This window comes from Hippopotamus amphibius, chromosome 13 (assembly GCF_030028045.1).
Source record: "Hippopotamus amphibius kiboko isolate mHipAmp2 chromosome 13, mHipAmp2.hap2, whole genome shotgun sequence".
NCBI lineage: Eukaryota > Metazoa > Chordata > Mammalia > Artiodactyla > Hippopotamidae > Hippopotamus > Hippopotamus amphibius.
Window position 1 is genome coordinate 71,597,359 of NC_080198.1, and position 23,764 is coordinate 71,621,122.

The following is a 23,764-nucleotide window of genomic DNA, read 5'->3' on the forward strand; positions in this document are numbered from 1 at the left end:
AGAGCAGGTGAGCCACAACTACTGAAGCCCGCACACCTAGAGCCCATGTTCTGCATCAAGAGAAGCCACCACAATGAGAAACCTGTGCACTGCAAAAGAGTCACTCCCACTGCCACAACTAGAGAAAGCCCATGCACAGCAATAAAGACCGAACATAGGCAAAAATAAAAATAAATAAATAAATAATAAAAATAAATCTTTAAAAAACACAAAAATAACTATAGACTAAAAGCAATGTAAAAGCATTTGTAAAGTATTTTAATTTTTGAAAATTAGTATGTTCTTTTTCAAAAACTAAAGGGTTTGGTATATCTGTTACATAATTTCCTAATGCTTTATATTTTTGTAGATTGATATGCATACCTGTTAACACATAGAACATTTTCATACTTGCTAATTATGAATAAAATATTTAAGTGATAAACACAAAGTTTCCAGGCTTTTACATACAATGAATATTAACAACCAAACTTCACTAAATGAAAATATGTAAACTTCTTTCATCTAGAGATAAAATATCTAATACTGTGACTGCTCATATAAAAATGCTGGTATTTCACAGTAATTACAATATTTACAAAATAGGAATTCAAATACTGATGCAAATTAGAACAGCTTTTATTTGAGGAAGATTTTTGTTTTGTTTTTTAATTTGTTTTCTATTTTTTAGTTTGAAAATTAACATAAAATGGCACAGAAGTCTTTTCTTTTTCCTAAGTTACTAGTGTTTGTGAATACTCTTTGAAATCTCAAGAATAATTTGTTCTACTTTTTATTACAGCACCCCCTTTACAACTGCTGTGATATCCAACCCCCTATATAACATGACACCAGAACATTGTAATTTTGCATTCTGTATCATAGCTGCCTCTTTCTGAAGGAGAAACCATAAACTTTCGACACTAAAAATGTGTTTAAGATCAAATTGTTAATGAAAACTCGTTCAGACCCACATATTGCAAGATAAAGTAATGGACTATTAGAGCAGCTCATCCAGTTGACCAATCTGAACAAGCCCCTGTCTGGGTCAGCCATGACCCCATTGGAGCCCACTTCCTAAACTGCTGTAAGTTGCTTCCTTGGCTCCCCCTGTGAAGACACTACTGAATCACTGCTAAGGTGGGGTTCCCACATTGCTTTGCAAGCTTGATAGACTCAGCTTGTCTCTGCTTCCCTGTTATCTTTGTGGGACTTTAATATTTTTTATGCTAAGCAACTCCTGGGAGTCAACAGAGAAGAAACGAAATGGAAGGACAATTACAACAAAAACCTTTCTCAGACTTATTACAGAAAGAGTTAGAGATAACATAGAAATATATTTTAGGGAAATAAATTTTATATAGAACTCCTAAGCACATGATTCCAGATATCCAGTGGAAATAATTTTAAAGTTTTCATTTATGACAATTTTTTTCTTTTCTAAAAAGGATTATAATATGTTCCTAACTTAAAAGACTTTCCCTCAGTGAAAACTGGAAAGTCTTTACTTACAAAACATTTCAGACAGAAAAAGGACAAAAAAATTTGGATTAATAAAAGCAATGATATTATAATTGATTTAATCTTATTTGAACCAATTCAGAAATGCTAAACTCATGAGAAATTCAACATAGACCATAGAGTGGCAATTTTTCTAACATGCTCAGAGATCCAAGTAAGTAATTATTAAATATATGGTAGGTTTTATTCTATTATTTACCTAAAAATCTACATATTTAGACATCAGAAAAAGAAAACATCTATTTGAGCCTACATTAAAACATGGAAAAAACTAAGAAAAACTCTGCTTATAATACTGGTATGTCTGAAATACGTAAGCAGGAGCCTAAGACAACCCCAAGGCTTCTGCCTCCTTTATTCCCCTTACATAGGCAGAGCCTGTGAATATAATGAGCTATCACTCCTGGGATTAAGTTGTGCTATGTGGCAAAAATGGATGTTATTCTTGGTGGAGCTGATAATCAAAGCAAAGAATTTTCTTTGACGGGGATCAGAGGAAGAATTAAGAAAGATGTCCTGCTGGTCTGGAAGAAAGCAAGCAGCCACGTTGTGTTGCTGATGGGGAGGGGCAGCTTCTAGTTGCTGAGAGCAGTTTCATACCAACAGGCAAGGAGAGGAAACTCTTTCAACAACCAGTGAGTTTTTGCAAGAGGATCCTGAGCCCAAGAGGAGAAAAGCAGCATTGGGGACACGTTGATTTCAGCTCTGTTAGACTCAGCAGAAGATCCAATGAACCTATCCCCAGACTCTTGGCCCACAGAAACTGTGAGGTGATAAATCTGCTGTTTTAAATGAATACATTATGGTTATTTTTTACATAAAATGATAGAAAACTAATACAAATGCAAAGAATAAGATTAAATCAATTATGCCAATTATAAATGAAATGTAAGCTTAATTATTCATTCTTTCGACTTTCATATAGAGCTGTGGCCCTGCTTCCTTACTTCCCAATGCATGTTCCTTGAAAGGATTATGTCACTCCAACACAACATTCATGAAATGAGTAATCTTAGTGTATTTGCTCAAGCTAAGATATTTAGATATACACATTGAGTGTTTGGAAAAGAACTGTTGTGTTGTAGAGGCTTGCCCAGAAAAGCTAAGTTTTATGGCTACCAAAAAGGCTACAAAATGGCCTCCAAACTGGTATTTCATAATTACATCCAAAATGATCAGATATCTGTTATGGAACTGATGGATTGATACTAATTTACAATAAAAGACTAATGTATTAAGCAAAAATTAAATTATCAATTTGTAAAACTGTCAATGTCTCTTCCAATTAAAGGGATGCTTGAGTCCTTTGTCTAGGTCATGCCTGTCCCAGTACCAAACATCTGACCAGCAGCACGTGCAATTGCTTGTATGGTAAACATAGAATCAGAGAAATGAGGAGCAGAATGTCCTGAGCAATGAGTTATTCAAGCCTTGGGATTGCCTGATATTATTTGTGTGTCTTCATTGAGAACACCGACTCACCTGTCAAATCTAAGTTTTCTAAAAAATGGTTCAAACATACACTCCATAGTTTTACCTTATGAGTTCTATTAATTTCTAAATTCTAGTTTTGGTTATTTCTTCATCTGACGATACATTCTCTCTTTAGATATTTCAGTATTATGTTGAATACCTCACTGGTCTCAGTAAAGCATCCAGTTTTTCAGAATTAAAGGTATTCCCTATGCTTTCATTATGTGGTGATGAAATGACTTAACACTCAAAGGTCATCCACATATTTCATTTCAGGAAATAAAAAGTATTCCAAGTATTTTAATTAAGAAGAGATTTAGTACAAGGGATTTCAGGTGTACAAAATAATTGGAGGGACTGAAGAATTAGGTTTGGTGTGGAATTTTCGGCACACATGCCAAAGCACACACCAGCTGTTAAAGCAGTTGCCTCTAAGGATCTAAGATTGGTGAATACTCCTCAGAAGATTCAGTACAAGGCTCTGGACCGTGATGTGAATGAGAAATGAAACTACTATTCAAGCCACTGAGAGATGAGGAAGATGTTTATATTTGAATTATCAGGTCTAATACAAAAATATGTTCTTTTAAACACTATTATTATTAGAATTTTTAACTTGGGGTGTATTTGAAATTACGAAAGATATATTTCCTTTTTAAGTTCAGAATGATATGTTTGCTTCAATATGTTTAAGTATAAAAGCAAATAATGGTGTCTAATATATGCCCAAATCCATAATCGTGCTATATATACTAGTGTGCTTTGTAATGGCCTTTGTAATATAATAATCTGTGAAAACAAACAAACCCTTTTGCAATGTTCTACTGTAAATATGGCAAATGTTAGAATAATTATATGAGAGACAATCATGTGTTCAGGTGGTCCACGGTCATTGAATAGCTTCTTCCCTGGGGCCATCATCATGACTACACCCTTGTCATTGCTCTCAACGTCAGTAATTGAATATCAATCATGTATAATACTAATCTACATTCCTCCAAGCCAGATTTAATCTTAAAATATAGGTCGTCTAGGCAATTATGGTTCTCTCAGTCTCATGTAATTCCTAGTACTTGTGTCCCAGCAAACTGTGAGACAGTGCTTAGGGTGAGTGTTTAGGGTGCCTCAGACCCTCCTCAGGTTGCTCTAGACTAGACTGCGATTATTCTCTCAGGTACTCAAGCTCTCCTAGACATCATTTTTGTTGTTTCATTAAAAAATAATTCTATAAAGTTACAACCCTTACAGCCACAAAATAGTACAAATGCTGATGTTTGTCTTTACATTTGCTTTGGATCAGCATAAAGTCAAATCTGACTTAAGTCTGATGATTTTCTAGGTCAAGTGTAAAAATATGATAAAAGAACTGAGTTTTCACATGATATATGAATGTAATAAGTCAAACAAAAGAATCTGGACTGTTTAATCGAGGACCCTCTTTATTTTGGAATACGAGGTATTGCAATTGTTTTATTGTACTGCTTTGTAACAATTCATTACAAGAAATTAAACTATGATCAAGTGAAAAGATGATGCTTTGGCTTCTAGCAATCATTGAATTAGATATCCACTTGATGTATATTTCAATTAGAACTAAATGCTAATTCTTCCTAAAGTGGAAGAGGCAGCTTTACAAAGTTACTAAGTAATATATCATCAAAATAGAATTTGAGAACTTACGTCTTAAAATGTATTTCGATTATAAGTAATTTCTTATTTTACCTAACTAGCAAATATTGACTTTATTAATATTTTATGAAGTGTATTTATACATACAGACATTTCCTGCATTCTTACTTCATCATATATAGAAACAGATTAATTGTATAATTGCACCTGAGGCTACATAATGTTACCATTATCACCAACATAAGTGATAATGTACAAACATATAACATCATTTATCACATTATATTAAAATGAAATTAAAATTTAACTGATTATATTGTTTTGTTTATATTAACATATATACATGTATCCTATTTCCTACAGTTGTTAAGAGCTTAAAGTATAAGGAATTGACACAATTTTTAATATGTCTATACATAGTAATAATTGAAAAAATATTATCAACTTTGGGATTTTAAAAAAACCTCACTTTTGTTGTAAAAATTACTAGTTGCCATCCATCCCTCACCCCTTAAATCCATTCTTCCTTCTATTGTAGTAAAGTGATTTTTAGGATGGCTCAAAACTACCCAACGATCAACACCATTTCCTATGTCCCCTTGATGCCGGGTATAGCTTGTGTCTTATAGCCAAATGCCTGGCTTCTGGACAATGTGATTGAGGTGGCGGGACTATTTGCAACTTTTGCCTCATGAATTTAAAGTAAAGGACAGCTCCTTATTTGCCATTTTCCCTCTTCTTTCTGGACTATACTGCAGATTGTGCTGTGGTCACAAGTCTCTTGAACACTGAGGACCAAGATAACAGCTAATGTTAGAGAAGCTGAATAGAAATGGTCCAGGAATCCAACATAGGGGAGCTTCTATATCAACCTTGAAATGCTTAACCATAAACTGTCACATTACAGACAAAATTCCTTCTGATTTTAGCCACACTTTGGGGTCTTCGCCACAGCAGTCAAACTATTTCTTAAATAATACAGATTTTGGTACATAGTTGTATAATATTCAATGGAGTATAGCCAAAAAGAGCTAAGAGGTCATAGATATTGCAGGCTGGAAACTAACACTTGTTTCACTGTGGAAAAAAATGTTGGCATTTTTTCCATAAACAAAGTTCAGACATTTTAATATCTTCATACTTGGAATGCTGCTAATATTGAATAGATTTTTCAAAATTGTTTTCAGCTAGAAGGGAGTCTTGGCATGGTTGTTACTTTCTGTGCCACATCTTGACAAAATAGAAATTTCTTTGTAACATTCAGCTATCTTTAGCCTTAGAGTTGAGTTAGTTGACCTGTGGAGAAAGTGGGTAGTTGACTTATGGAGAGGGTTTCTATGGTGGAAAACATACTCACAGTGGGAGTGGTGGCAACTTGAATAGTAGCACCTTTAAAATTGGGTGGCCAATGAGTATTCTGTGGGAGAGATAATGGTTTGTCCCATTAAATCTATTACTTTTCATCCATCATCATATTTCTAGAAGGAAGCGTCTTTCAGCTTATAAGAGCAGCACTCTAGGGAAGGCAGATAAATGTGATAGAAGCTGTCTGCATCTCCAGTTCTATGGACCTGCCAAAGCAGTGTTGGACTAATGCTCTGGAACTGTGAGTTGAGAGACAGAAACTACTGAACTTAATCAATAGCTATTTTAAAATCTCTATCAGAGGGACCAAGTTGTAGTCCCAATAATATACATCTTAAAGGGGGTTCAAACATTACTCAAAGTTAACAACATAATCAAAATTTTTTATCATTTAAAAAAAAGGTTCAAAACAAATGGGACCTCATGAAACTTAAAAGCTTTTGCACAGCAAAAGAAACCATAAACAAGACTAAAAGGCAACCCTCAGAATGGGAAAAAATAATTGCCTATGAAACAACGGACAAAGGATTAACCTCCAAAATATACAAGCAGCTCATGCAGCTTCATACCAAAAAAGCAAATAACCCAATCCACAAGTGGGCAGAAGACCTAAATAGACATTTCTCCAAAGAAGACATACAGATGGCCAACAAACACATGAAAAGATGCTCAACATCACTCATCATCAGAGAAATGCAAGTCAAAGCCACAATGAGGTATCACCTCACACCAATCAGAATGGCCATCATCACAAAGTCTGGAAACAACAAATGTTGGAGAGGGTGTGGAGAAAAGGGAACTCTCCTGCACTGTTGGTGGGACTGTAAGTTGGTACAGCCACTATGGAAAACAATTTGGAGGTTCCTTAAAAAACTACAAATAGAACTACCATATGATCCAGTAATCCCACTCCTGGGCATATACCCAAAGAAAACCATAATCCCAAAAGAAACTTGTACCATAATGTTTATTGCAGCACTCTTTACAATAGCCAGGACATGGAAGCAACCGAAATGCCCATCAACAGATGAATGGATACAGAAGATGTGGCATATATATACAATGGAATATTACTCAGCTATAAAAAGGGATGAGATGGAGCTATATGTAATGAGGTGGATAGAACTACAATCTGTCATACAGCGTGAAATTGGACCGTGATCAAGTCCTGCAAGCAAGGAAAGGATAGCACATTGGAGAATTGAGGGGTAGTCTCCTTAACATTTAAAGAAAGACAACATTTTTCTTCCTGCATCGCAGGTTCTTAAGAAGACAATAAAATAAAATGACAAAAAAAAAAAAAAAAAAAAAAAAAAAAAGGTTCAAAAACACCAAGAATGCTCAAAAACAAATCCCAAACAAATGATAATATAATAATCCCAGAATTTAACAATTTTATTATTACTAGAATAAATTCTCCAATCATTAGATGAATTTATAAAGAAGTAATTAACCAGATATGTTGTGATTCTGAGACCATAATTGTCAATTTTAGAATCTGATATTTCCATTGTAAATACCAATTTTAATAGGCTTATTTATCTTGGTTTTTTTACACAGCATTTGCTTTTTTTATGATGTATGTGAGACTCTTTTGGTCTCAGATTTAATTAGTGTATTCTGCTCTATTCTGCATGTTGTCAAAAATCATAGACTAATAGCCCTAAGGACAACTTATAAAAAGCTGTTGTTTATTACTTTGACAGGAAGAAAACTATACTTAAGTCAATGCATACAGTTACCAGGAATTTAATATTTTCCCCTTATAAATAGTGTATATCCATTATTTGAGAAATTTCTTTTGGGAAAAGTTACTCAAGTGCTTGTATTGTTTCCTTGTTTGTTGTTGTGAAAGAGATATACTAATTCAGAAAAGGGGAATTGTGATATGAGCTAAAGGATAATCTCAAATACTGATGTCATGACACTATTGTAGGCCATAAAAAATATGACCTCGCAGGATACATTTATTAGCAATTGTGGCAACAATTGCAGCAAATAAAAGATATGTCTTCTATATTAATGATGTTTCCCACAAATCTTGGTTGATAACTTATGCCTACATTTGCAGCCATCAAAATGACTTTACTGGTGAGGTTATGGCATTAAAACCTGGCCAAGATTACAAACAGAAGAAGGTTTTTAAAAATATCAGGCAGATTTATTCAAGGTGATATGGTTTTATCTGAGAATAGCACGTAAGAATCTTTATGGAAAGGGATACTGCAGAGATGTGGCACAAGAGTAGACTTAATTGTTCTTCAAGCTTTAAAGTTTGATTTGGAAATATCTTTATATGCATAAACAAAGACTGGTCAATAAAAGTTGAGTTATCATCTGAACAAACTCATTAAAATGGTAAATGTTATTAATTACAAGATACTGAGTTAACAATTAACATTTTAAACACTGTGTGACAAAATGAAATTATCTCACACCCAGCTCTTGCTTCATTTGGAAATGTGTGATTGTGGTGGGACTATGTATGCAGACACACACACACACACACACACACACACACACACACACACACACACACACGAAGGTGAGTCAAAAATTATCCGCACTCTGGCTGTAGAATTTATTTTAATAAATTTTTAGAAAAGACAAATACTGTACATTTTTCGACGTAATCTCCTTGCTTTTCAGTACACTTTGTCCATCTGTCAACAAGCTTTCGTATTCCCTCATTAAAACATGTTTTAGGCTGAGCTGTGGGCCAGGAAATTACAGCTGTCCTCACTTCATCAAAAGAGACTCTTTATCCTTGTAGGGCTGCTTTCAGGGGAGCAAAAACGTGAAAGTCCGATGGAGCAAGATCAGGACTATAGAGAGGATGCTTTGACACCTCAAAATGAAGTTTTTGCAGAGTGTTGGCAGTGTGGGCAGAAGTGTGCAGACATGCACACCCTCAGATCACAAAAAATGAATCACCGCACGCTGCTCTTCTTTCAAATCACAAGTGGGGCATCCATTTTTGCTGCACCAGACTCATGAATGAAATGATTAACACGTTCACACCTTCACAGCAGTGACTGGGGAGACAGTAACCTTGAAAAGAAAGTGCTGATAAGACAGTGGGGCTAACAGAAGTTTTAATATAACCAGAGTGCAGATAATTTTTGACTCACTCTCATATATGCATATATATTTAATTTGAAATCTGAAGTCAGACTTTATATGATAGAAAGTAAATCGGATAAGTTGATTGATTTTATAATGAGGACTGACTGCAAATTAAAAAGCAAACACCTTCTATATATTGAAGCAGTAAAAGCTACAGGGCTATGGTTTTGATAAAAATAAATATAAAGGAAGTGAAAAAATAAAATTGGTAATCCAAAAAACACTCCAGTGGAAGCAACCTAAATTTCCATCAACAGATGGATAAAGAAGATGTGGTACATATATATAATAGAATATAATTCAACCATTAAAAAAGAATGAAATAATACCATTTGCAGCAACATGGATGGACCTGGAGATTATCATAATAAGTGAAGTAGATCAAATGGTGAAAGCAGAAAATGACAAATATCATATAATATCACTTACATGCAGCATCTAAAAAAGTGACACAAATGAACTTATTTACAAAACAAAAGCAGACTCACAGACTTAGAGAATGAACTTGTGGTTACCAGGGGGAAGGGTAGGGAGGGAGGGATGGACTGGGAATTTGGAATTGACATGTACACACTGCTATATTTAAAATAGATAACCAAAAAGGACCTACTGTATAGCACAGGGAACTCTGCTCAATAATCTGTAATAACCTAAAAGGGAAGAGTTTGAAGAAGAATAGTACATATGTTTATTCTTTTAGAGTATGTCAGTTTCAAAAAGGTTACTATAAGCAAAATTTAATCAGTCATTTTAAAAGAGTAGTAGTTCTTTGCTCAGCATTAATAAAGTTGTTTGGTATTCTTCACAGAAATTGAATGACTTGAATTTTTGGAAAAAATGTATTTATAAGTCAGACAGTTCCCTATTGCTTATTTCAAACAATTGAAAAAAAAATCTAATTGCTTTATTAGCTATTGTATCAGCTAGGGTCGAGTCAGCTGAACAAAATCCATGCTGGGTGGTCTAATACAAGGAATTTACTATGGGCTGCATTTATGAGGGACATAGAAGGGCTGAAAAGCTAAGAGAAAACAGTGAAGCAGCCTGGATATTACTAGCATTAGGATACTTTTACCCAAAAAGCTGGAAGGACAAATGCAGTTATGTCACCTGAGTAAAAGCTCCCACGGACTGCTCTTAAGAACTCACTTGTCAAGGGATCAGGGAACTGGATTTCACAAGGAGATGTGGGAAATGAATCTGAACATAAATAGGCAAATGACCAGCAGAATTCACACCTTTGCCTCTCAGCATCCATTTTATTCCTTATTTAACTCCCGTTCAAAAACATCAAATTTCTACTTAATAAATAGTATTGATAGGCAACTAATCTTCACAGTGAAACTTTTTTCCAGTCTCCTTCACAAGACGAGGTGACGTCTGCCTTCATTTTCCCTGGTCTACAGAGGATGGCCACCACAGACCTTCTTAAAGACACTGGTGCTTCCCAACCAATTTATTTAAAGACACCTAACTGAAGAAACTAACCAGACAATACAAACACAAACTATGTTTTGTGTCCAACCTTTTTCATGTGCCCTAGTACTTATAGATCATGTTTTTGGGGGTGAAGGACAATAATCAAAGTAAAGAATATACGACAAACTGCAATCCATGTCAGTTTAGGGGTGACTCGCTGGGCTTACATACCTGCCCATGATAGTTCCAATGTTCCCCAAGGACAGGTATAGGAAGCTTTTAGGTACAGACATTGTGAAGTATATTGGGGGATGACCACAACTCATATGACATCATCCAGGGGAACTCAAAACTTGGAGGTCCAAAATATATACTCAAATTGGACTCAAGCAAGAATCATTCACTAGCAACACGTTTGCTGGATAAATCAACAAAAGCCAAGATACCCATAAAAAACATTGAGCGAAATTGTCACTGATTTAGGTCCCCTAGGGCAAACGGAATTTTGTTTTGTTTTGTTTTGTTTGTAGGATCTTTGTTTCCTGACCAGGGATTGAACCCCGGCCCTTGGCAGTGAAAGCGTGGAGTCCTAACCACTGGGAAACCAGGGAATTCTCCAGAGCTTTTCTTTAGTGAGGAAAGACACACTGAGGAAGATGTCTTACTGTCACACATTGGTCGCTTAAGAGGGATGTTATTTCAGAAAGGAGGGAAAGTATGACAAGCAGCTTGGAAAATATCACAGCTTTAGAAAACTGGATAAAATAAACTCAACAAATAGTTAGACAGCATGCTAAGGAGGAAAGGAATAAGCAAAAGAAGCTCAAGAATCTTCATAGCAGAAACAAGGAGTAAACCTATTGAAGAGGTGTGATTGTTCTTTTCTACCAAATATATACATGGGAAATCCAAATACAAAGCAGATTCTGTGCAACTGAGTGAGAACTCATTCATAACTCTCTAAGAATGCCTGCATTTTCAGGACTTCACTGGTGGCACAATGGTTAAGAATCCACCTGCTGATGCAGGGGTCACTGTTTCAATCCCTGGTCTGGGACGATCCCATGTGCCACAGAGCAACTAAGCCCATGGGCCACAACCACAGCACCCATGTGCCACAACTACTGAAGCCCATGAGCCTAGAGCCTATGCTCTGCAACAAGAGAAGCCACCACAATGAGAAGCCCAGGCACCACAATGATAAGTAGTCCCTGCTCACCACAACTAGAGAAACCCCGTGCATAGCAATGAAGACCCAACACAGCCAAAAATAAATAAATAAAATGTTTTTTTAAAATTCCATATTAAAAAAATATTTTAAATATTGCCTGTATTTTCTTCCTCCTGTTTTGCCTTAATCTTTATGAAAGCTTTATGTAGATATACCCTGTGGAGCCTTGTGAATTATAAATATCTGACCCCATGTAATTGGAGCAGTACTCGTTGCGTAGCTCTTCAGAGTTAACTTACAGGTCTTCACAGACCACATGTGATACTGAAACAGGGATGCAAAATATACAATTTGGATAACCAGGCCTTAAAACTATTAGCATTCCCCATTTATCTGTCATAATCCCAGGAAACATTATTGCAAGGAGAAAAATGTAATAATTCTCCTCACATGCTTGTGGGTCTGTGGGAAGTGGTCCAAACCTTGTTGAGTTTCACCTACACATTTCTGACGAAGAACTGAGGGGTGGAAATCCCAAGAGAAATACTAGAGGACTATTTCCCAAAGTTGAAGATTCTTCATTTGAGGGACTATGGAATAGTGAGATGGGTGAAAAACAAATAACTCAAAAATATCTTGACGTGCAATGATGAAATTTTAAAACAATGAGAATCCTAAAAATTTTTGATACTTGATGGAGGTTTGTATACATTTTAAAATCAAAAGATAAATGCCATTGCATATATTTGTATGGCCACTAGAGCATTTTCTGATAAGTTGAAAACAACCTAATTTTGCATATCTAAATAAGTCATTAAGTAAATTTTAGTATAATGATACTATGGAAAATTGTACAACTATTTAAAAATAAAGGTGAAAGATGTTGATACAGAAGGAATTATGAGACAAAATAGGTTAAAAAATATCATAGCATACAAAAATAAATGTAGTGTTTCCTTTTTATGTTTAAGAGGATCTACTTATGTATGTATATGTATTTACATACAAGGTCAAATGTATATTTATATATTATTTGAATTTTGGAGAACAAGGATATAATAATATAGCAATGGTATAATAAAATTATAAGTATGTGTACATGTAGCTTTCTATTGATATATAGAGGAATGCTAAAGTATTATGTTATATACATATGTATATATATATATAATACACACACACACACACATTTACTTTTTTAAATCGTATCCTCCTTGGTATTACTCTTGGTTTATAAACATAAAGGAGATCTCTGTGTGTGGTAGGATTTTATTTATTTTAGTTATGATATTTACTTTATTCTTTACAATTTCCATAATGTTTAATTTTTGAAACCTGTATTTTAATTAAAATATATATTTTACTCTTTTTTATTTTATTTTTTAAAGAAGCTCTGCATTTTATATCTTTATACATTTTTTTCTGGAAAAACTTTATTATATTCTAAAGGCAATACCAAAATGTGTAGTTTCCAGTTCAAAATATTTCACTCTCCAGAAATATTTCAAATGATAGTTTTTAATGATTGTTATCCATCATATTTTATCCTTGAATTTTATACTATCACTTTATTGCTTTACCGTTAATTTATTATTACCTTGCTTTGAAATTAAGTGTACATCATTCTTTTCCTTGTTCAGGAAAAGCATAGAGTAGGAATGAATGCTACTTTTATCAACTCCCTTTCAATATATTTCAAATTAGAATAATTAAATAATTGTATTTATTTGTACATATTCCAGTATGAAAAAGCATATGGTTATACATTTTTATATATACATATATTTTATGTATTTATTTATGTAATTTTATATGCAATTTAATTTATATACAATTTATATTCAATGTGTGTGTGTGTATAATCACCACGATAATAGGGAAGAACAAATCTGACTCCACATTGGATCTGTTTCTCTCACTTTAACCTTTGTATTCTATTGCTTTTGCTACAAGTTAATCACTAAAGGAATATTGCCTACAGCTTAAAGTATACATAATGGCCCATGTCCAGAAACCTTGCCTCCCATGCCTGAGCTTAATCCAACACCTTTGTTTAGAGCAAGGAAACATCCTAACCAGGCCCACCTGTGAATGGATGCCAGAAAGAAGAAACTAACACATCCTCCCTGGAGTCTGGCCTGAACCAGCAAATATTTGCAGCAACTTATCACCTTTTCTACTTTACCTCCTCACTTCCTCTTCTTTGTTCTCTGAAAGAAACTAGCTTCCAAACCTGAGCAAGATGTTTCTTTGGGACTCTAGTCCACCAACTTCTTAGCCTGCTGGCTTTCCAAATAAAGCCGCTATTCCTTGCCCCAACGCTTCGTTATCCCTGGATTGATTGGCCTGTCACGCAGTGAGCAGTATGAGTTTGGATTCCAACACCACTCGATTATAAATTCCATAAAACCTCATGAGGGAAAAGACTTTCTCTGCTTTGAAGTTTTTAACTCCAGTATACAAAAGAGGATCCAGCACATTTAGACTAACTATTCACATTTTGTGCCACATTTACTGCTTCCACAGGGATATCAGTGTGTGTGTGTGTGTGTGTGTAAGTGTGTGTGTTGTGTGCACTTTCATGACCACTCCTTTGAAGACAGTAGTACTTAAGAATTCTTAAATATCGCCTAGAAATTTCATACTGATAGATGATAAGTAAGGACAACATTCACCTTTAATTGTTTTCTTGAATGATTTATCTTATTTACAGTGCACTAGTTAGTCACTAGCAGCATGCCTTAAGTAAAAGAGTGATTCTTTAAAGAAAAAAACTATTTTTAGTGTCAATAAGCAACATATGACATGCTTAGTATTCACTTTGTGCAACTTTTAATTTAGAAGTGAAAACTTATGTTCCCAAAGGAAATGGCTCACTTTCTGCACAAAGTATTACATTTTTGTGATTTACTGAGATATTAACATGGAAATGGTGATGTTAAACAATACTTTTGATAGCTCTAAAAGTGTAGTGGGAATCATGATTTCATAAGAAGAAAATTAGTTATGTAGGTAACGTTATTGTATAATTTCCCTCAGGATCTCTACATCAGGATAGGTTTTATTAGATCCTAAAACAAGTTGCCTGCATTCACTTTAGCTATAAAGTAATGCTGAATACAACAATATCATACGGCAGCTCACAGTGCAAGCAAAGACATCTGTTAATGGTACCATGAATAGTTATGAACTGAGGTGCTCAAATGGCTTTGCCAGCAAAGCATTGCCTCCTAATTTATTTTTATAGCAAATGGAAGCCTCATTTTTTATGGTTGGGTAGTTTGCATTCAAATGTACCAAGAACTTCAAATGCAACACAGCATGCTTTATTGTAGAGCATAAGATGAGATTGCTAATGATCCATTGATGGGTAGACATCTTCTCTATCAGCAGCTTTGTCTCATTTTTTATTTTTCTGTGTTTAAACTAATTTTTAAATATTATGTATTTATTTATCATAATATTTTAAAAGACTGATTTTATATCGTTTTAATATAATTCCAAATTGTGTAAATCTGAAATAAAATGTATGTTTTCTCTCTTTGGACCCTGGAACTGTTTACTATCAATTATGATGTAACTGAAACTTGGTTTTGAAAAATTTTTTACTTAGGAAAACATATCTATTTGCTGCAGTCTGAACTGTGTTTCCCCTCAGTTCCTATGTTTAAGCCCTTACTCATAATGTGACTGTATTTGGAGAGAGGACCTATAAGGTGGTAATTAAAGCTTGATGAGGTGATTAGGGTGGGGCTCTGGTACAACAGGATTAGTGTCCTTAGAAGAGACACCAGAGAGTTCCCCCAGCCCCTGCACACATAAAGAAGAGCTCATGTGTGCACCTAGCAAGAAGGTGGTCACCTACAAGCCAAGAGAAGAGGCCTCAAAATAAAACCTACATTGTCAGTATCTTGATCTTAAAGTCCCCAGAACTGTGAGAAATAAAATTCTGTGTTTAAACCACGAAGTTTGAGGTTGCCTGAGCAGACTAATATGCTATTAAAATATATTTAAGGTTAAACATTTATTGAAGGGAATTTACTTATAAATAAGATAGCTATGAAAATGACAGTTTCATTTATAGAATAGAGTCATAGTTGCTTATTCAACTACTACATTACCAAAGGTTCAATTTTAAAATATTTCAACAGGTTACTTTTTCCACCACTTTTGAATCACTATTCAATGAATTTCACATGTATGTGTTTTCATTTCTGAGTTATAAATAGAAAAACAAAATATTTTTAATCCTAAACATAAAACTCATGATTTTCTAGTCAAATATTATTTGTTAACCTAAAGAATTCTATATTAATGAGTAGAAATTTGGAGAACTAATCAATGATTTATTTTGTCCAAATATTTATAGCAATAACAATATCATTGAGTAGAGATTTGAGATTATTTATGTTACTCCATTTAAAAATCTTCACAGATATAAACAGGAGTGGTTTAATTAAAACTAAATATTTATAATAGAATTATCATACAAGAATTTATAGCAGTAATGAAGTAGTGACAGAAATGGAACACGTGTTTTTCAATAAAAAATAGCATTGCAATTTAGTGGAAAAAGGAGGTAGCTTAAATCAGCAACTCAAGCAGATAATGAAAATTAATAATAACTATTATTATTATTATTTACCCCTTTAGCACTTAAAATAGGTCAGAGTTGAAAATCTTGTTGATTTATATATGATCACATATTTAAGTTCTCAAAATTATATAATAAAAATGCCAGTGCTACGCACACTCTAACTCTTAAATTTTACCTTCTTTGAAAGAAATCGAGGCTGGGAAAGAAAAAGTTGCCTATTCAATGTAATACAGTTGGAAAAATATGAAACCAGTGTTTTGGCCCAGGTGGACAGCTAGCTGAGCTAAGCTACATATTCCCATTCCACTATGGGAATTTTTAGACTTTGATTGCAAACTCTCTTATTATTTTTTTCCTTTTACACCCCATGATGCTAAACATTTCAACTTGGTTTGTTTACATCAACAAAGACAAGATGCTAAGAATTGTATAAAATTATGTTTATCAAGTGAAATGGAAACCATTGAAGAAAATAGAAACCACCTTCTCCTTAGTTTCTTTACCTTGCAACATATACCATAGAGATTCTGAAAAGATTTTACACAGTGTTATATATTTGAGAGACCTATCAAATGACTTACAACTGGACATTTTTGCAATTGCTTTTAATTGAAGAGAAATTCACAAAATATAAAATTAATCATTTTAATGTACAAATCAACTCATTTACTAGATTCATGTTTTGCAACCACCACCTCTATCACTCCAAAAAGAAACATTTTTATCACCTACAAAGGAAACTTTGTATTCATAAAGTAACCACTCCAAATTTCCTCCTCTCTCCACCTCCTAGAAACCTCAATCTTATTTATGCATATGGATTTATTTATTCTATATATTCACACAAATGGAATCAAACACTAGGTGATCTTCAGTGTCCAGCTTCTTTCACTTAGCATAAAGTTTTTGATTTTCATCCACATTGAAACATTTATCAGTACTCCATTCCTTTTTATGGCTGAATAATGTCCCATTGTATGTATATATCACAAATTATTTATCCATTCATTTGTTTATGACATTTGGGTTGTTTCCACCTTTTGGCTACTGAACATGCATGTACATGAATTTGTTTGTTGTACCTGTTTTCAGTTCTTTTTGTTAAACACTTAGGAGTGGAATTGCTGGATCATATGGTAATTGCACATTTAATTTTTCAAGGAACCACCGAACTGTTTTCCACAGTCACTATACAGTTTATATCCCCACCAGTAATGTGCAGGATTTTAATTTCTCTATATCTTTGTAAACACTTGTTCTTTTTCTTTTTGTTTTATTATAGCTATCCTAGTGGGTGTGAAATGGTATCTCATTGTAATTTTGATTTGCAGTTCCATCATAACTATTTCTTTTCACATATTTGTTGGAGATTGTATGTGTGTATATATATATATATATATATACATGTACATATATATACACAGCTTTTTAAAATTGAGTTTGTATTTTTGTTGTTGAGTTGTAAGCATTCTTCATTTATTATTGATACTAAGCCCTGTTAGATATAAAATTGCAAATATTTCCTCTCATTCTGTAGGTTGCCTTTTCACTTTCCTGGTGTATTCTGAATCACAAATTTTTGAAATTTTATCAAAATCCAATTAAATGTTTTCCTTTGTTGCTTGTGCATTTGCTATTGCATCTAAGTATCCATTGCCAAAACTGAGATGATGAAGATATATGTTATCTACCAAGGGTTTTATGTTTTTAATCTCTTGTTTAGGTCATCAATCTATTTTTAGTTGATGGTGTGAGGTAGGGGTTCAACTTATTTGCATGTGCATATCCAGCTGTTCAAGCACCACTGATGAAGATGCTATGTTCCCCCCATTGATTGATCTTGACACCCTTATTAAAAACCAATTGACTACATATGTATGGGTTTATTTCTGTGCTCTTCATCCAATTTCATTGGTTTTTATATGCCTAGTCCTACCCTAATATGCCATTTCGATTACTGTAGCTTTATAGTAAGTTTTGAAATTTGGAAATGTGAAACTTCCAACTTTATTTGTCTTTCTCAAAAGAGACTATTGCAATTCTGTGTTAATATGAGGATCAGCTTTTCTATTTCTGAAAATTTTGTTAAGGATTTGCTAAGAATTTTGCCTTGAATCTGTAGATTGTTTAGAGTGGTACTGTTATAATGTGATTAAGTTTGACAACCCATGAACATGAAATATATTTCTATTTATTTATGTCTTTAATTTTTTTCAGCAATATTTTGTAATTTTCAGTATGCAAGTCTTGTACCTCCTTGGTTAAATTTATTTCTCAGTATTTTATTCTTTTTGATTCTATTGTCAATAGAATTTTCTTAATTTCCTATTTAGATTGTTTGTTGCTGGTATATAGAAACAAAATTGGTGTTTGCATTGATCTTATACTTATGATTTTGCTTGATTTTTTAATTATCTCCAGTAGAATTTTTTGTGGGCCCTTTGGAAGTCCAAAACTTCTGATGATCTTGTAATCAGAAAATAGTTATAATTTTACCTCTTCCTTTTCAGTTTAGTGCTCCCCCATTTTTTTTCTTTTTTCCTTTTTTTTTACCTAGAAATGCTAGTGAATTGTTGAATAGAAGTGGTGAAAGTGAGCATCCTTGTCATGTTTCTGATCCTAGAGAGGAAGTTTTCAATCCCTCACCTTTGAGTATGATGTTAGCTTTGAATGTTTTATAACTGTTCTTTATCATGTTGAGGAAGTCCTCTGTATTTATAGCTTTCTGAGTTTTTACCATCACAAGATGTTGTAATTTGTCAAATGCTTTTTTCTGCAACAATTGTGATGAACTACGGTTATTATTTTTCTTTGTTCTGTTAATTTGGTGTATTACATTAACTGATTTTCTTATGTTGAAATACCCTTGAATTCCTGGAATAAATCCCACATGGTAATTATATAATCCTTTTAATATGCTATTGAATTTGATTTGCTACAGTTTATTGAGGATATTTGTATCTATATTCACAAGTAATACTGATTTATAGTTTGTAGACAGAAAAGGAGAGTTTAAGAAACTAAAGTCTCACAAAGTACCCACTAGCAGTAACATGTGCTTTGAATTTAAAACTATAATCCTTAGTAAATCACTTAGAATCAGAAAAAAATCAGTCCTCAAAAAAGTGTTTTTTAAAAAAAGTGGATTTTGATTTAACTTTACTCACAGTTTGTCACCAGCAGATATTGTCCACACTACATCGAAATCAGATAGTGGTCCACCCAATGCATGAGGTTATTTTCAGTGGCAGATGGAATTGTCTTTTTTATCTGATCATAGCCTTTCTTTTTCCCTTTCAGAGAAAAACAACCACTCATATCAACCCTAAAGTTGGTTGGGGTATAAAGACAGGAGGATCTTTGTTATATTTTTTGAAGAAAATCATTTCCTCGGGAGCAAAAGTAAAAAGTGTCCTGTAATCCATGGATTCTAGGAAGCCTAGTTTTGAAAGTTTTATAACAGTGTCATAAATGGACCACAAGTTGTATCTGGCTTTCTAAAAGTCCCACCTAAGTCCAAAAAGCCTTTCATGTTGGGTGCCTGATAAAAATTAAGTCAAAACACTACAAGAATCAACTTTCTACCACCAGCATGTGCCTGAAGATAGAGAATCAGACAGGAGCAAAGTAGATCAAGGGCTCTTTCTTAAAAATTCAACTTGTACCATAATTTAGGTTTAGAGAAAAAAAAAAGCCACATAAAATTACTGACAATATTAAATTGAAGATTTTTTTTTAATTAAGTACTCAGGAAACATGTATGGAAGATACAAGTAAAAAATAAATGTGTCCATGTGCCTACTTTTAGTTACTTAATCCTCATATATTTTACATATCATAATTGACAGCATCTTGAATGACCCAGAAGTCACTAAAAGCAATACACAGTACTTGGTTCTCAGCAGCATTTAACGCTAGTGAAGACCATGTCCTGATTCTTGAGGAATTTTTTTCTTCCCTCTTTGGATGCTTTTGGTAAAACATATAGAGGAACATGATGCTGTCATTTCTAGCTCTATTATCTTTTAATTTTCAGGTAAAATTGGTGCCTTTATATTCTTGTATATTCCATTCTGCAACACTATATTTCTAAGTAGGAAATTTATTTCAAATATTTTGGCAGAAATGAAAATGAAACTGAAATAGACATACTTTATATTGATAGACGCATTTTGCTTTTATGTAGAAAAAATAATTGAGCCTAAATTAGGTAAGCAATGTTAATGTTTCCTATATAGTTTCACCTGTTTTATCAGATCCATTAAACAGTTGAAAACTATTTACAATTAGGTGGCTTTTCTGAACTTGTGCTGCCTACATTACAATTCCTCAAAACCTCTTGTTCCTAATATGATAAGGCTTTTCAGGTAATGTACAATCAAGCTATTCCAGAATTTTGTCAAGTGGTATCCTTTGACTATGGCTCAGAATACAATTTCTGCTGAATCATCTTCACTAATGTTGTCGTTATTTTCCAATGATATAGATTTATCTTCCTTGAGTCTACAGCAAAACAAAGAGAAAAGTTGTTGTATTGTGAATGACGATGACAGTACCTAATCAGTGCCAGTTGGGGTCTACTGGGACACCACCAGAACAGTTCATTGCTGTTACTACTTAGTACACTGTCGGTCAGGATATGGTCAGTGCATCACACTGTATTAACATGACACAAAGATTTGGGTCTTTGGATAGTGTTAATGAATGAAAATTTAAAATGATAAATAATAATAAATCTAACCGGTCATATGATTGTTGTATATTAGTATTGTTGATGTATATATAAAATTATTTTAAAGTAATGCCTAATGGCAGTGAAATTTTAATTGAATATGATTAAACAAGTCTGATATAGTTCTTTTATTTTGAAATTGACATGATGAATCTTTCAATTATCATCTTGAATTTTTAAAAACATCAACTTTATGTATACATAGATAGAGATTGAAGTCATGAAATTAAATGAGATATAGAACTATAAAGGAAAGTAGAACACTTGATCTTTAACCTGAAATTGATTTTTAAGTCTTATTATTTTGTATACGACAGGACATCTATAAGTCACACTTGATTGAATTTGAAGATATCTTCTATTTTTATTTTCAAAGAAAAAATAAATTAGAAATAAAAGGTAAAGACAGTTTACACATTAAAAGATTGTAGGTTGACCCTGTTCTTACTGCTTTCTGAACTTTCTCCTTCTGTCTTCCATGCTTCATCTCCTATCTCTTTAACTCTTCCATCTGACAATGATATCCTGTGCCAGTGTGAATATCTGAAATGTTAAATGCTCACATTCGATGAGCGTTATAATGTCACGTCCATATAATTACACAGACACCTTCTGATACAATGGTAGTGTGCTTGGTTTTTCTCTGAACTGACCTTAATATCTATTACGAGAATTTATACTTTGCCCAGAGATTTCTTATTTTGATGAAAACTGAATCATAGCAATATTTCCCCACAGCCAATAAAGGTAGTGTTTAATATGTTAACAAATAATAAAATATGTGTCTTAAGAATGATAAAATTTGATATCTTGGTTTATTCATTTTGCTATGGCAGATTTTCCCAGAAAAATACTTGCCATTAGTCTGTCATAAAATATTAGATCTGTTGTAATCATAGCCTGTTAGTAACATTAGTAAAGCCAGTTAGTCTAATAACAGATGTTCAAATCTTTTAAAAAGCATTAATTCTAAACAAAAAAGAATATAGAGTAGTAAAATGAAAACAAAATTTTGAGATAATTCAATTCACTACATTTAAATAGTAGTGCTAGGGATTTTAGAATACAACAATTTTTTTAAACTTTGTCTAATTATTTAATGTGAATTCATTTTTACAGTGTTCTAACAGTGTTTCACTTAAAAGGGAAATTTTTTTAGTGTTTCCTCTTCAAACATAAAAATAACAAGAGGTACTTCACTCTGAGAAAGCAGAACCTTTCTCTGACTCCAGAGAAATATATATTCATAAGACTATTTTGAGAGTGTATTTTTAATTTTAGAATTTCTGGGATGATATTTAAGGAGTGTTTTTCAGCACGTTTACTAAAAAATGCTTTAATACTTTGTCAGTTTTATGCTTCAAAGGTCTAAAACTAAAAATAGATACAGATTGCGACAGTGTTTTGCAGTGTTGGAGGATGGATTTAAGCATCTATCAAAACACAACATAGCATGAAATAGTGTAATTTTTAATTTACAGTTAATAAGTTTTCAGAATTTCAATTACTACTTTTCTAAGTTAGAACAAGATTAGGAAGAGAAGATATTCACTTATCTACATAAGTAGATGATATAAATATATTCTGACAAAGTAAACAGAATAATACATTTGTAGAGGTCTCAAAAAGAAAGAATTGTAGAAATGTGTTGAAAGAAACATTAATATTTTTGAGATTGTCTTTCATCAGTACTGAAAAATAATACTTTCAATCTAGAGAGCTCTACATATGGAGCAAAGTTGGTGTTGTTAAAAGTAGATTGCTGATGGCACAGTAAATGTTTCAAACATTATCTGATACCTCGCCCCATTCATGATTCCCCCTATTCCTAGAGAGTTCTGTCTCTTCCAGTCAGTACAAAATGACTAGAATATAGTCAGACCATCATTTCATCCCAGCTGAATAGAAAATAAGTGTTTAACTGGTTGGATCAGTCTCCAGGAATACAGAACTCTGTAGATGGGTCTCCATCAAGGAGGTGAAAGTCTGTACACTAAAAACTATGACATCAATAAAAGAAATGAAAGTAGTCACAAATAAAAAAATTGGATCCATATCTTACACAACACACAAAAAACAATTCAAAATGGATTAAATACTTAATTGTAAATCTTGAAACCATAAACCTAGAAGAAAACATAGTGACACACCTTGACACTGATCTTGGCAATGATTTTTTGGAAATGACACTGTAAATATGGGAAACAAAAGCAAATATAGATAAATGAGCCTACATCAAACTAAAAAGCATTTGCATAGCAATGGAAATAATCAACAGTGAAAAGCAAACTATGTACAGAATTGGAGAAATATTTGCAAATCACATATCTGTTAAGTGGTTAATATCCAAAATATAAAAGGAACTCATACAACTCAAAAGCAAAAACATAAATAATTCAATAAAAAAGAATTTGAATACATATTTATCTAAAGAAGACAAGAAGACTACATATGGCCAACAGATATAAGAAAATGTACTCAATATTGCTATTCAACAGGGAAACATGATCTCACATCTTTTAGGATAGCAATTTTCAAAAAAAGAGAACACAATAAGTGCTGGGATGATGTGGCAAAAAGGGAATCCTGGTACATAGGTGGAAGGACTGCAAATTGGTACAGCCATTAATGAAAAGAGTATGGAGACTCCTCAAAAAATTAAAAATAGAAGTAGCACATGATTCAACAATTTTTACTTCTCATTATATATCCAAAGGAAGAAAAAATCAGGATCTTGAGGAGATATCTGCAG